At 28.2% G+C, this 12,494-nt stretch overlaps 1 long non-coding RNA gene across 2 annotated transcripts in view; it reads left to right on the top strand.

Annotated features, from left to right (window-relative positions):
• Positions 1 to 201: 201 nt before the first annotated feature.
• LOC139426347 (uncharacterized) overlaps positions 202 to 12,494 on the top strand; it is a 100,533-nt gene continuing 88,240 nt past the window's right edge. For both annotated transcript variants that reach the window (XR_011637597.1, XR_011637598.1), the window contains exons 1-2: positions 202 to 595; positions 868 to 982. This is a non-coding gene — a long non-coding RNA (uncharacterized lncRNA). The remainder of the gene's footprint in view (positions 596 to 867; positions 983 to 12,494) is intronic.

Below are 12,494 nucleotides of genomic sequence, written 5' to 3'. Positions count from 1 at the left end.
TGTATACCATTCCGCCATTTGAGCATCTTCTTAATCCCTCTGTTCCCACACTTCAAACCCTTCCCCTCAATCCATCTCAACCCCATCCCCCCTGGAAATTCACTTTCTTATTGCCGGGCACGTATCCGACAGGAAAGAATGGGGGAAGGGGTCACGGAGAAAAGAGTTCGGCTTCCTTTAAGTGGCTTCGTTCGAATAAGATCTCTTAGTCTTGTTCTCATCTCACGTTTGGCTGTAGTCAGCTGGACCCCTCCTTCCACCCTGTCCAAAAGCAATATCCTAGTTTTCTCTTTTTTGCCCCCCTCCTTTTTCTTCCTTTCTACTTAGAAAAGTTAAGGTGAGGCAAGCGACAACAGAAAGAAATGGTCATTAATCGACCAAAGGAAAGAAAAGAAAGCTTTCCAAAAGCATTACCTTGAGTGGCAAACAACTAGAGAATCCATTTTCTTCGTCTCCGCCTTAACTGCTTCCGATTTGAGTTATAGGACGATATGAGTGTTCATCTGCTTTCGGAGGAAAAAAAGGAAAACATCTATATTTTATGTTGTTTTTTCGGGGTGTTTTGTGAAAGATACATGTACTGGAATGTTTGCGGGTAAGTATAGATTGCTTTTCTCCACAAAATATAGTTGCCATTTGGTACACAAGTAAACAATGATGATTTTTAAAATGTTTAACTTGATTAAAAGTAATTTCCTGTCATGAAGTACAAAATGCAAAAAATAAATGGATAAATAAATGGAAATAAGAAGAAAAACATGAAAGGGCATTTTACCATGGAAAAAAGATTTAGTAAATCAACTTTTGAATTAAATTATATTATGACTACTCCGGTATGAATACATATTTTCTCGCTTTTTCTCTTAGAAACTGCCCTAACTTCTTAACCAGCGTGGAACAGTGGGCCCAACCCAGGAGACAAGATGGATAAAGCACCGAGACGCCCAAACTTCGGGAAACGAAAGCTCCTTTCTCTAAGACGGTACGGTTTCTTTTTTTACTCTTTTTTCTAATTTATTTATTTTTTGTACTTTCTTTTTATAACTTGAACAGTAGACTCAATACTGAGTGATTTTCCATTCAACTATAGTTTACAACTATCAATGTTCAACTCAGTAGGCTTGTAATTTTGAACTCATTCCAGAATACAAGTTAGCTCTAGGATCAAGTAATGGTGAAAATTAGTCTTTGTGGAGGACTTTTTGTGGAACTAAACCGTGCTTGCGTTACTTGAAGAGAAAAACCACAAAAACCTTCAACGGTTAGCTAGATGAGAATTGTAATCTAACTCATTATCCGTGAGCGAATGAGGATAGTTTATGTCAGCACTGCGGTCGATGCAAGTTCGGGAACAGCATTCATATTCTCTTTAAGAGGTGAGCTCTCAATTTCCTGAGCCACTGCAGCTCTTAATAACTTAACATTTTCAGACAAATATTCTTGGTTGCTTTTGTTCATTATATTTCGAAAGTTAAAATTGCAAGTTTAAGTTGAAACAAAAAAGCTGCCTAATGCGTGCAAATAAGAGCGAAATGTTTAAATTAAAACTGCAAAATGGAGATAGACCATGTATTAAGGCTACAGTGGACGTTCAAAAAAATTTTTTTTAGTTTTTATGCTACACTAAAACTTTTTTTATAACTTATGTATTCTATCAAGATATGTCCTTGCAAAAATTTTTGTAAAAAATATTTGAACCATTTTTGAGAAATTTAAAATTTTTTAAAAAAAATTTCATCAATTTTAAAATGCTCCCAGCGGCTTAAATTAAAATTTTTATTTATCTTTTTTTAATATTCTTTTTTTAGAGATAAATGTTAAAAGCTTTATGCATTATATAGGAATTTACCTAAATTTATTATAAATTTATGACCAAAAAACAAATTTTATGTAGATTTTTGTTTCAAAATAAAGGTCGTTAGGTACATGAAACCCGATAACTCTTTTATTACTTGTTATAAAACAGAAACAAATGCATAAACTTAATCTAATATACATATAAATAACTAGAAAAAAATTTCATCTCAATAGGATGAAAACAAAGTCGACTGGAACATTTTGAATACGTGAAACATAACAAAATTTCAATTTTGAGAAAAACAGCTTTTTGTGTAAGAAAAGGGGCGTGGCTTCATAATGTGAAAACGAAACTACCCTATAACTTCTCAAAAAATGACGAAATTTAAAAAAAAAAAAAAAAATCAGTTGAAAAAGCAATGAAACAAGTGTCTAAATATGTCCAAAAAAAACCCGAAATTTTTATCAATTTTTGGCAATATAAAGGTCCACTGAAGGGAAAAATTTAACTAATTTGAATTGAATCACTGAAAAATTTAATATCTAACATGCTTTAAATTAAACTGCTAATGGAGAGTAGAAAAGAAAGGAAGAACAAAGATGATTTAGTGTACAAGTATTAAGAGAGAAAAGAATGGTATTAGTAAAAGTTGAAATGAGATAAAACACTTTGCAGAAAATCGCATGAGATGGAAAGGCGTAATATATGCCCTATGCTTCGCTAAGGAATTAAAAAATTTAAAATAAGAAGACGATGAATAAAATTACAAATCGGTCAAAACAATTTATGATCCTTTTTTACATCATTACTATTAATACCTATTCACAGTTTAAAAGCTGAATTTAGAAAGAATAAACCAAAAACATGAAATTTCATGAATTCACTACCCAAAGAAACATTTTAACACAATAAAATAAGAGAAAAAATTAGTGAAAAAATTAATGACTCAATCTAAACGGTTTGAAGGGGCGATCTCCAAATTCCTAAATAATTAGTGCAGGTGATATTTTAAGTTACGAGTTCCGACAGAAAAAATTACATTTCAGAATAAACATACCTTTTTTTATACAAATTTAGTCTTCTAATCTGTAGATATGCTCCCAATAGTTACTCAAGAAGGAAGTAAAAAGTTTGGTCCCTTTAATGTTAATTCTACTTTTTGCGTATTTCAGCATATCTCTAGAACTTTATAAGTAAATTGAATACTTTCGCATACAATTATAAACCTCATTTATCCAAAGATGTCAAATTTAACTTTTAATAAATGTTTATTATTTTATTTCTTATTTTTATTATTAATTTACTATTTTTAATTATTTTATTTATCAAAAGTCCAAGACGTCTTTAATTACAAGGTGCATAATGTTTATACAATTTTAAAGAATGTAACTTTTCATGGCAAAGTACAAAACTGTAACGAAATTGATCGAAGAGTTTCTGATAAATAAAATTTTAACATTACAACTTTTTTATAATTCTCTTTTTCAATATTTTTTTATATTTTAACGTGACTTTTATGTTTAGAACTAATATTTTGACTTTAAAATTTTAAAGTAAATATTCGAATCTAATGCCTAACAGAACCTATATTATCTCTTTAAAAACTTGTAAGTATTGTAGATACTGTCAATATTGCAAATTACTTCAAATTTTTAAAATGTATTAAGAAAATTAAATAATTAGGAAAACAGAACCAAAACATATTTTAGGATTTAAATTTTAAAAGTATGAAAAATAAAATTATTCGGACTTCAATTGCTCAATTAATTTGAACTCAAAGTCCATATTGATCATTGAAATGAACATTGGAATGTAAAAAAAAATAAAATAAAAAAAAAAACACTTAGTATTTATTATTTAGTATTTCCGAGGTGTATCTTTCTAATTACTAAAATTCATCCCTAATATATAAAAACTTTATTATAAGACCAAAATGAAGCTTGCTAGATTCATTCTTTATTTATTTTTCCATTTGACAAGTATGGAAAATATTTAGTAATTACGTGTATTAAATATCAGGACTTTAAGAAAATATAAACTAGTGAGTCTGACAAAAGCAAAAAGAAATTATTGAAATGATGAAACATGCACTGCCAGTATCAAACACGTCGAGTATGAATTTTATATTTGTTTTTACGTTATTTTAAGAACTAAACGAGACTGACATTTATTTGGAAATTCTGAAATTATTTTAATGTATTTAAAAATGCGGTTTAGTAAAAAAAAATTTTTTTTAACTGTCCTATCAATTTTCCATACTGTTAGAAATTCCATTCTAAAAATTGGGCAAAATAACCGGCAGTAGTCTGTCTATCAAATTTACAGTTAATTTTTCGCTAAGAAACACTCCTTTTTACCTTTACGATTTTAAAACCGTTTAAAACGGATGTGGGTAAAAAACGGAAATACAAAACTATACGGTTTTTTAGCCATTTACAACTAGCATGGTTTCAAAACCGTAAAAAAAGAAATTTAACTGGGCACTGGAGCTAGGCCTTTTGTTAGGTAAAGGGAATTGGAGTTAGATTGTGATTGAGTTGTGTTTTCAATATTAATATTGTTGGGTAAACTCTTGGACTCAAACTCCCGTTCTATCGTTCATGAGACTAACAGATTAGCCTCGTCTATAATATTTACTTTAATATACTCGTCTATAATTTTTACTTTATTAAACGAGTCTAGCTGGTGCGATAAAATTTTGGTTTCTTAACCATATTAGGAAAGAAAGCAGTTAATAAACGGTTTTTATCACAATTAACAGTTTGAGTACCATCTTTTTTTCGGTTATATGACTGTTTTGTCTAAATATGGTAAAAAAAACAACTATGGTAAATAAAAAAATATTGACAATGCGATTGCACCAAATTCTCTCTTTAATTAAACCATTGCTTATTCTACTAGTTTTGAAGCAGAAGACCCACCTATTCCCTGTCATAATACAAAGATTACTGCAAAAGCAATTACAGTTAGTTATAAATGCGAAAACTATAATATAATTAATATATTATTTTTTATAAACAATATACTTCAGTCATAGTTATTAAAAAATATGTATAAATAATTATTAAGAATACATTAATAAAACAATAAAGAAATTTTTTATTTAAGATACATCTTATTACAGATACTTAAAACCAATTTCTATGTGATATTTCGTTTTCGAATAAGTAAAAGAGTAAGAAATTAAATATATATAGCTGTAAGTTAATACTAAAATCCCTTAAATATTTTCTTTTTCTCTATACGTTAAAAAAAAGCTGTTTTAGATAGTTCTTTTTCACCTTTAGCAAAACTTTTTTCGAAACTTTCCTTTACTTCTTAAAATTTTCAAAGAATGTTTTCAATATTGAAAACTAAAATTTAACGTACCGAGAAAATCAAAACTTTATAGCTGAAATATTTATTTTATTTTGTCGGAGTCTTGAATACTCTAGTGCCATATGAAATTTTTGTTTACATTCGTATAAAATTGTATTCATTTTTAAAATTCCATATAAACTTTTCATTTCTAAAAATATTCTATACTTCGCGTGTTTTTCTTAAATCAAATTTTCCAAACAATAAGCCATTTTCTTTTCAAAATTAAAGACATACTGCAAAAAATTTTATCTGGAAAACGATTTTTTGCTCATAATCCGAGAATAAAATTTAATTTCTTTATTTTAGTGTAATTCTCCACTTCATGTTTTAGTAAATAGTAATAGATAGCTAGATTACCTGTTCTTAATTATTATTAAGAATCTAAAAGAACGAAAAGTCTTAAAGAGAACGAAAAAGCGTTAAGAATTGTATGTTTAGCTCTATAATTGTCATTATCGTAATATGTATGCTTTTAGGTTTATATATTTACACAAAATTATCTCAGGTTTTGCAACTATGGTTCAACGTTATTTTGAATAAAAATTGAAGGATTATTACATACCTGCATATTGATGCAAGTGAATAAACATTGATTAATACATCATCAAGTCATTGAATAAATATCGTACGTTTATTACATGCATACATATTGAAGCATTTGGATAAACATCGTATGTTTATTATACATTACTACTTTTTAGAAGAAATTTTTTTGCAAGATTTAGCTGTTACATTTTTTTCAAGTGAAATCCAGTTTTTATTTTAAGTCAAGATCTATATTTTTTGTTTTTTTAAATTCAGGAAAGACTAATGATTCTTATATACATTGGATAAAACATGTATTTTCTACACGATATCTAGCAGACTCTACTTTACATAGTGTATATTTTAGGGCAAATTAGTTTGGGCAAATGGACTCTTTGTGTATATTACTAATATCTATGTGTATATTACTATATTACTATATAACTTTGAGTATATTACTATATAACTAATATCAAAATAATTTTTTTTTTAAAAGGCGACAAAAAAAACCTCATTACAATTCCCCGAATGGCAACCCTAGAAAATCGAACAATGATTGCCGCTTAAAATGTCACATACCAAATCTAGCTGAGGTGGCTCAACATATAGCGCTTTTAAAAACGGAAACTGAAATAACCTTAAGCTAGGCAGAAGTGAGTAGTCTTTGTCGATAGATCTCTATTATAGTATTTTGTCGAAAGCGCTTTTTTTCACGAATTTATACGAATTAATTATATTAATTCGTATAAATTATCGAATTAATAAATATTACGAATTTATTTGACGATTTTCGATTCATATCACGAATTTATTTGTTTTATTATTGTTATTAGTTATTCATTGAGAAATGAGTCTCTGTCGTGCTGTTACGCTTTAAGATTTTATACTATAGCACATTTCTAATAGGTTTAACGAATTACATGTCATTTATTTCATGTTATTTTGAATTCTTAGAATTTGCAATGTACCTAAGTTAGCGAAGCATGCCTAATAAGATTGCGTAGCAATTTTCGGGGGTCGGTGAGCGTTAGCGAGCAGGGGGCGCAGCCCACTAGTTATGTAAGAAATTATGATTCAATTTGAGTTTCAAAGAACATACAAAGTTTTCACATCATTGATTTTTTTTTATTTTTCATTTCCAGATGTTACTCAATATTTGCTTGGAATGTGCAAAATCATGAAATATACATAAGGACTTCCATTAAAAATTCTCTTATTTCTTGCAAAATCTTGATCTTTTGAAAGGTTCTCTGGGGACGAGAGTAAAACGTATTTTTATTTATGATCCTCCATCTTTCTCAGTTCAACCATGACATGTTCCTTTAGAAACGCATCGGTATTTTAACATCGGCAACATTGAATCGAAACATTAAGATTCAATGTGCATTCACATAGTGAAAGATGGCTTTCAACAGAAAAGCATGGAATTCACTTTATAACCTCTTCTTCGCGCATAAAAAGGAGAATTCCATGAGGTACGTGAGCAGAAAACAAACTGTATAACATTTTGTGGAAGAAAGGGAAGCAGATTTCAAGATGTTCGTAAAGTGAAAGAAACTGAATTTTTTATTCACTTTTGAGAGTACAAAATGAGAAACGTAGAGCTGATATTGATAGTAAGTGCCGAAACTGTTCCAATAATAACGTTCATAAAATTTATATGCTTGTTATAAATGAAATAACTTTGCTCACCAAACACGTGCCATTTCACAGTTTAAAAGATTGCCGACGATCTTTTTCAAAGAATATCGGTAGAAAAATAATGCTAAATTTGTTGTCAGTCGTAAATTATATATTAGTTTATTTTAATTGGAAAAAATCATTTAACCATTTATTTTCACAAGAAATGCGCAAATGGGTGAGAGATTCATCCATTTTAAATGACAAATGTATGGTATAAATAAATGTTCCAAGAAAAAAAAATTTTTGCAGTTTCAGAGCTCTATAAAGACTTAGAATTTATATCATGCCGATAGTTTGGAAACCGAAATATTAACTTCCCTCCATAGAAAATATATTTCAAACCTGTTTCATCAAGCTTGCAAGAACTGTTTATCTGATTTTACTTTCGTTGTATTAAGAAAATCAAATAATTTATTCGGTATTATGAAAATACTTTGACATCAGCTACTTGCTGCGGTATTTTTTAATTGTGAAAATTTAAATACGTCTTTGGAACCTTGTAAAAAAATTGAAAATTAAAATCAAAGTAAAAAGAAAGCCATGTATGCTGTTTTTTTTCCTTTAACAAATAATGTTTTATGTAAAATGTCACATACTACAAAAAATCCGGATCAAATTATGGCTTAAATTTATGGTACCCTGTGTGCCAGTTTTATTTTAATGCGAAATTCATATTTTCCGTTAAATACAACGGAATAAAAAATATGTCATACCGTAATATTTGTACCGTAATATTTATTTTAAAACCACGGAATCACTTAATAAATATTATTGCTAAATTTATGGCGTAATATTTTATGGTAAAAATGAATTTTATAGATGCTGCACTCGGGGTGGCTGTACTTTTCATCGTAATTTCATCCGGAACTTTTCAATTAACAATTAATAATTTAAAATGCTACAAGCATTTTCATTTTTCGTTATTGATTTATTAAGTTTTCTTCATTTCTTTTAACAATACTTTTCTTGTTTTTTTACAGCCGGTACATTCTAAGGAATATTGACTTCTTCTAAGATTTTAAATTCACACATTTCATAGTGAAATTATTGTTTTATTGATTAAACCATTTTAGTTTCTGAGGGTTAAAATTTGTGAAAAACATGGAGAAATATTTTTAAAAATATTTCCATTTAATGAATACCTAGACAGCTTTGCAAAGCTGTTTTTTGTCAAGTGTTGATCTTTATTTATTTATTTTTTTATTAAGAATCACGTAAAAATAGATCAGGTAGAAAAATGTCAGGATCTACATTGAATGGATTAGTTTGATGGATTATTTTCTTTTAAAAACATTTGTCTCTTCTAATATTTAAAATTAATTATTCAATATTAATATTAATTAATAATATTTATCTTCTACTTATTTTCCACTAATTATAGTTTTTTGAATTCTACTAATAATATATTACTTTTCTATATTAGTATATTCAAAGATTTATTCTTCTAATAGTTTTTTTTAAAGATATGCTAGCAGTTTTTTATTTTAATTAAAATCTCATAACTTAAGAAATTATAATGACAGCAAAAGTCAAAAATGAACTCAAATCTTTTAAACACTCTAATTTATCTAAAAGTAGAAATTCTTTCTTTATGATTCTGAATGCGTTTTGTCTTATTATGTGAAAAAAGTAACATCGGTTTCTTGAAGCTTTCTTTAAATTAAAAATTTGAGTTTTTTACGTTCTTTCTGCAGTTATATTCGAGCGATTTTTCTAATCATTTTTTGAAATAATATCAAAATAATCATGCTCAACATTTTAAAATTACACTAAAATTTATCTTTAAATAAATATTCATAGTTACATATTTAATGTGTGTTAAAAAAAATTTACTCTTTGATATTCAGCAATATTACGCAACGTTTACGGAACCTGTTGAAGTAAATAGTATTGTAAAATGCATTCTCTAACTTCAATTTCCGCAACAATGCGCCGGGAAAATACGCCTAGTGCTCTTTACATTTGATTTAACGTTTTAACCTATATTTTATGATTACCCATTATTCTTAAAACTATTTCAATTGATGGCAATATAATTTAGGTTACTGAGTGATCACTCCAGAATTCGGGGATACAGGATCAAATCCTCGTAAAGGCTGAATACATTTTCTCGCGTTAAGCTATACTGCAATTAGGAATTTTTACTATCAGTTCTGAATTTACTCTTCATATATTTTCGTGTTTTTCTCATACATTCTGTATTTTAAATCATTTTGACGCTGTTAGAAACTTTTATTCGAATGATATCATATATTTTAATCGAAGAGTTATCTATGTTATTTCAAAATTGTGTCTTACTAGCATATCAACCTAGTAAAAATCATATCATCCGCATAGCATATCACCCACCTTAAATTCTGTCTTTTCTTCATAGAAATACATTAACTGCATTGCAAGATCCTTTTTATGTGATGTCTCGAGTGGTATTGCTTCGTTTAAAAATTGTGCGTCTAATTTACTATTAAAATAAGATGATTTTTTATTCTTTTCTAATTGATGTAAATACCCACTCATAAATAAAGAGTCATAAGATTAAGAAACATAGTTACGATTAATATATGACGATTAATCATTTTTAGAAAACTTTCTAATGTTGTAAGAACACTTATCATATTATAAAAACAAAATATATGTATTTATTTTTTAAAAGAAACATGTTCATCCATACTTGTTATCTTTTTCATTTAAAAATATTTGATGTCACTACCTCCAGAATTCGGTTTTAGACTTTTAAAAAAATACCTACAATACCTTGTAAGAAAACTTTTTGTGTACCGCATTCTGTCTTTTTATATCTATATATATGCACTACAGAATACATTTTTCAACATGATGTAGTTATACTGAAGCTTATGTGTACCTTCAGAACTATAATAATTGTTCTTTTTTCTTTTTACTTTCATGCAATATGAAAAAGCGTACATATAAATGAAAAGATTTCATAAATTCTTATTATGGTAAATCTTACGAATGTCAAGAAAAACATTTAAAAAAATTATTTGTTATTGCTTAATTGGTTGAAAAGAAAATATATTAGTTGATACTAGTGGGCTGCGCCCCCTGCTCGCCAACCCCCGAAAATTGCTACACAATCTTATAAGGTTTGCTTTGCAAACCTAGCTCGCTTCGCTCGCTACTAACTTAGGTACATTGCAAATGCACGAAATTCTAAAAATTCAAAACAATCATTCAAATCCATATAAAAACTTTTTTTAAAAGAAAAATGCATCTTTTTAGTAAATACTAAGTCATTAAAATAAATTTGAATTCAAATAAATGACATGTAATTCGTTAAACCTATTAGAAATGTGCTATAGTATAAAATCTTAAAGCGTAACAGCACGACAGAGACTCATTTTTCAATGAATAACTAATAACAATAATAAAACAAATAAATTCCTGATATAAATAAAAAATCGTCAAATAAATTCGTAATATATAAATTCGTGAAAAAAAGCGCTTTCGACAAAATACTAAATTAGTGATTTATTGACAAAGACTACTCACTTCTGCCTAGCTTAATAGTATGAGATTGTCGCAGCTTATGCTCTCTCAGGTTATTTCAGTTTCCGTCTTGAAAATCGCTACATGTTGAGCCACCTCAGCTAGATTTGGCATGTGACATTTTTTAGCTGCAATCATTGGTTGATTTTCTAGCGTTGCCATTCGGGGAGTTGTAATGAGGCTTTTTTTTTGTCGCCGTGTATGAGAAATATATATATAGATAGATATGTTTTGTCGTTTTTCATTTGCATGTGTTTAATGTCACGTTCATCAAAAAAAACTATATTACACGTTTGAAAAGGCCTTAATAAGTGCAGTGTAATATACTCTGCTGATTGAGTAGTCGATTCTATCCCTTTTTACAGAAATTTCCTTATAGTTTAACACACACACGCATATATATATATATAAATCAGTNTTTTAACCACAGTTTTTTTATTTGTTTCATTATTTTCAGAAGCTTGGCAAAATATACAAAAAATATAATTTATAATAAAGTGCTCGACTGGAGACTATATATATATATGTATATATATATATATATATAACATAATACATTTACATTTAAACATTGAGTAATTTTTTTTTCCTAATGACCATTTAGCATTACACCACGCCACAGAGATCAGTTCATTCATAGGGTGGACCACATTCACATATAACAGAGGACAACATATAGAGAGAAACATCCATGCCCTGTGCGGGATTCCAACCAGCAGCCTTTGGCTTCACAGCCAGGCACGCAGCTCTGCTACCTGGCCGGCTTGTGTACCTTGATTACTTTTACCCTATTTTTTTTATTTTTCTTATTTTCACTCTTTTTTTCGTTTTTTTCATGTGATATAAAAAAACATTCTCATAAATGAAAATACCTTATAAACTCTTAATATCATAAATCCTACGAATGTTAAATAAAAATTTTAAATATGTTTATAAATGTACAAATGTGAACAATTTTATGTATTTATTGAAACATGTATTTATTGATAGAAATGCAATGTCCTGTCCATTGAATATGTTTTACGTCAAGAAGCATAAAATCAAATTTTAATCACTTTGAAAAGTGCCTTGATTTGTATAAATCCAATCTATCTATTCAGTTTTGTATAACACCTCTAATTCTTTTCACAAAAGTGCATTTACCCTACAACATAATGCCTTTTATGTGTTGAGCCCTACAATACATTGGCATTTAAACATTGTGTAACTTAATTACCTTTAACATAGTTCATTTTTTCAGTAACATCATCATTCAGTAAAATTTTTTTCGTTAAATATATTAAAAAAAACACTCATAATTGAAGATATCTCTTAAACTCGTAATATTATAAAGCTTGCGAATGCCAAAGATAAATTTTACATGCGTTTATAAATATATAAATATCTATTCATATATATTTTTGGAAAAAAGTATCTAGTGAAAAGTGTTTTTATTGATATAAACGCGTTATCTTTTCTACCGAATATGTTTAACGTCACGGACGGTAAAATCCTATTTTACTCAATTGAAAAAGTGCCTTGATTTGTGTAAATATACTCTGTTTATCCAGTTTTGTATACCAAATTCTATCTATTTATCAGCAAAATCCCCTAACGGCATTACAGAATACATTTTATGGGTTGT

Source organism: Parasteatoda tepidariorum, chromosome 8 (assembly GCF_043381705.1).
Source record: "Parasteatoda tepidariorum isolate YZ-2023 chromosome 8, CAS_Ptep_4.0, whole genome shotgun sequence".
NCBI classification, from domain to species: domain Eukaryota; kingdom Metazoa; phylum Arthropoda; class Arachnida; order Araneae; family Theridiidae; genus Parasteatoda; species Parasteatoda tepidariorum.
The sequence above is the reverse complement of the archived record's forward strand: the minus strand, read 5'-3'. Positions and strand labels throughout refer to the sequence as shown.